The following is a 4,156-nucleotide window of genomic DNA, read 5'->3' as shown; positions in this document are numbered from 1 at the left end:
AAATACAATGTTGATGTTTCATCTGTGGTTTCTCAAATTTGTGTTCTATTAAATACAATGTTTATCTTTCATTGTTCTATTAAATACAATGTTGATGTTTCATCTGTGGTTTATCTTTCATTGTTCTATTAAATACAATGTTGATGTTTCATCTGTGGTTTACCTTTCATTGTTCTATTAAATACAATGTTGATGTTTCATCTGTGGTTTACCTTTCATTGTTCTATTAAATACAATGTTGATGTTTCATCTGTGGTTTATCTTTCATTGTTCTATTAAATACAATGTTGATGTTTCATCTGTGATTTACCTTCCATTGTTCTATTAAATACAATGTTGACGTTTCATCTTTCATTGTTCTATTAAATACAATGTTGATGTTTCATCTGTGGTTTATCTTTCATTGTTCTATTAAATACAATGTTGATGTTTCATCTGTGGTTTATCTTTCATTGTTCTATTAAATACAATGTTGATGTTTCATCTGTGGTTTATCTTTCATTGTTCTATTAAATACAATGTTGATGTTTCATCTGTGATTTATCTTTCATTGTTCTATTAAATACAATGTTGATGTTTCATCTGTGGTTTATCTTTCATTGTTCTATTAAATACAATGTTGATGTTTCATCTGTGGTTTATCTTTCATTGTTCTATTAAATACAATGTTGATGTTTCATCTGTGATTTACCTTTCATTGTTCTATTAAATACAATGTTGATGTTTCATCTGTGGTTTATCTTTCATTGTTCTATTAAATACAATGTTGATGTTTCATCTGTGGTTTATCTTTCATTGTTCTATTAAATACAATGTTGATGTTTCATCTGTGGTTTACCTTTCATTGTTCTATTAAATACAATGTTGACGTTTCATCTGTGGTTTACCTTTCATTGTTCTATTAAATACAATGTTGATGTTTCATCTGTGGTTTATCTTTCATTGTTCTATTAAATACAATGTTGATGTTTCATCTTTCATTGTTCTATTAAATACAATGTTGATGTTTCATCTGTGGTTTATCTTTCATTGTTCTATTAAATACAATGTTGACGTTTCATCTGTGGTGGTTTATCTTTCATTGTTCTATTAAATACAATGTTGATGTTTCATCTGTGGTTTATCTTTCATTGTTCTATTAAATACAATGTTGACGTTTCATCTGTGGTTTTATCTTTCATTGTTCTATTAAATACAATGTTGATGTTTCATCTGTGTTTTATCTTTCATTGTTCTATTAAATACAATGTTGATGTTTCATCTGTGGTTTATCTTTCATTGTTCTATTAAATACAATGTTGATGTTTCATCTGTGGTTTATCTTTCATTGTTCTATTAAATACAATGTTGATGTTTCATCTGTGGTTTATCTTTCATTGTTCTATTAAATACAATGTTGATGTTTCATCTGTGGTTTATCTATCATTGTTCTATTAAATACAATGTTGATGTTTCATCTGTGGTTTATCTTTCATTGTTCTATTAAATACAATGTTGATGTTTCATCTGTGGTTTATCTTTCATTGTTCTATTAAATACAATGTTGATGTTTCATCTGTGGTTTATCTTTCATTGTTCTATTAAATACAATGTTGATGTTTCATCTGTGGATTTACCTTTCATTGTTCTATTAAATACAATGTTGATGTTTCATCTGTGGTTTATCTTTCATTGTTCTATTAAATACAATGTTGATGTTTCATCTGTGGTTTTTATCTTTCATTGTTCTATTAAATACAATGTTGACGTTTCATCTGTGGTTTATCTTTCATTGTTCTATTAAATACAATGTTGATGTTGACGTTTCATCTGTGGTTTATCTTTCATTGTTCTATTAAATACAATGTTGATGTTTCATCTGTGATTTACCTTTCATTGTTCTATTAAATACAATGTTGATGTTTCATCTGTGGTTTATCTTTCATTGTTCTATTAAATACAATGTTGATGTTTCATCTGTGGTTTATCTTTCATTGTTCTATTAAATACAATGTTGATGTTTCATCTGTGGTTTACCTTTCATTGTTCTATTAAATACAATGTTGATGTTTCATCTGTGGTTTATCTTTCATTGTTCTATTAAATACAATGTTGATGTTTCATCTGTGGTTTATCTTTCATTGTTCTATTAAATACAATGTTGATGTTTCATCTGTGGTTTATCTTTCATTGTTCTATTAAATACAATGTTGATGTTTCATCTGTGGTTTATCTTTCATTGTTCTATTAAATACAATGTTGATGTTTCATCTGTGGTTTATCTTTCATTGTTCTATTAAATACAATGTTGATGTTTCATCTGTGGTTTATCTTTCATTGTTCTATTAAATACAATGTTGATGTTTCATCTGTGGTTTATCTTTCATTGTTCTATTAAATACAATGTTGATGTTTCATCTGTGGTTTATCTTTCATTGTTCTATTAAATACAATGTTGACGTTTCATCTGTGATTTACCTGCCATTGTTCTATTAAGTACAATGTTGATGTTTCATCTGTGGTTTATCTTTCGTTGTTCTATTAAATACAATGTTGACGTTTCATCTGTGATTTACCTGCCATTGTTCTATTAAATACAATGTTGATGTTTCAACTGTGGTTTATCTTTCGTTGTTCTATTAAATACAATGTTGATGTTTCATCTGTGGTTTATCGTTTTCATTGTTCTATTAAATACAATGTTGACGTTTCATCTGTGATTTACCTGCCATTGTTCTATTAAATACAATGTTGACGTTTCATCTGTGGTTTATCTTTCATTGTTCTATTAAATACAATGTTGATGTTTCATCTGTGGTTTATCTTTCGTTGTTCTATTAAATACAATGTTGATGTTTCATCTGTGGTTTATCTTTCATTGTTCTATTAAATACAATGTTGACGTTTCATCTGTGATTTACCTGCCATTGTTCTATTAAATACAATGTTGATGTTTCATCTGTGGTTTATCTTTCGTTGTTCTATTAAATACAATGTTGATGTTTCATCTGTGGTTTATCTTTCATTGTTCTATTAAATACAATGTTGATGTTTCATCTGTGGTTTACCTTTCATTGTTCTATTAAATACAATGTTGATGTTTCATCTGTGGTTTATCTTTCATTGTTCTATTAAATACAATGTTGATGTTTCATCTGTGTTTTATCTTTCATTGTTCTATTAAATACAATGTTGATGTTTCATCTGTGGTTTATCTTTCATTGTTCTATTAAATACAATGTTGATGTTTCATCTGTGGTTTATCTTTCGTTGTTCTATTAAATACAATGTTGATGTTTCATCTGTTGTTTACCTGCCATTGTTCTATTAAATACAATGTTGACCTTCATCTGTGGTTTATCTTTCATTGTTCTATTAAATACAATGTTGATGTTTCATCTGTGTTTTACCTTTCATTGTTCTATTAAATACAATGTTGATGTTTCATCTGTGGTTTTATCTTTCATTGTTCTATTAAATACAATGTTGATGTTTTCTCTGTGATTTACCTTCCATTGTTCTATTAAATACAATGTTGATGTTTCATCTGTAGTTTTATCTGCCATTGTTCTATTAAATACAATGTTGATGTTTCATCTGTGGTTTATCTTTCATTGTTCTATTAAATACAATGTTGATGTTTCATCTGTGGTTTATCTATCATTGTTCTATTAAATACAATGTTGACGTTTCATCTGTGGTTTATCTTTCATTGTTCTATTAAATACAATGTTGATGTTTCATCTGTGGTTTATCTTTCATTGTTCTATTAAATACAATGTTGATGTTTTTCATCTGTGGTTTATCTTTCGTTGTTCTATTAAATACAATGTTGATGTTTCATCTGTGGTTTATCTTTCATTGTTCTATTAAATACAATGTTGACGTTTCATCTGTGATTTACCTGCCATTGTTCTATTAAATACAATGTTGATGTTTCATCTGTGGTTTATCTTTCATTGTTCTATTAAATACAATGTTGATGTTTCATCTGTGGTTTATCTTTCATTGTTCTATTAAATACAATGTTGATGTTTTATCTGTAGTGGACATCTTTCATTGTTCTATTAAATACAATGTTGACGTTTCATCTGTGGTTTACCTTTCATTGTTCTATTAAATACAATGTTGATGTTTCATCTGTGGTTTATCTTTCTTGTTCTTAAATACAATGTTG

Source organism: Tachypleus tridentatus, unplaced genomic scaffold, assembly GCF_004210375.1.
Source record: "Tachypleus tridentatus isolate NWPU-2018 unplaced genomic scaffold, ASM421037v1 Hic_cluster_1, whole genome shotgun sequence".
Classification (NCBI taxonomy): Eukaryota; Metazoa; Arthropoda; class Merostomata; order Xiphosura; family Limulidae; genus Tachypleus; species Tachypleus tridentatus.
The sequence above is the reverse complement of the archived record's forward strand: the minus strand, read 5'-3'. Positions refer to the sequence as shown.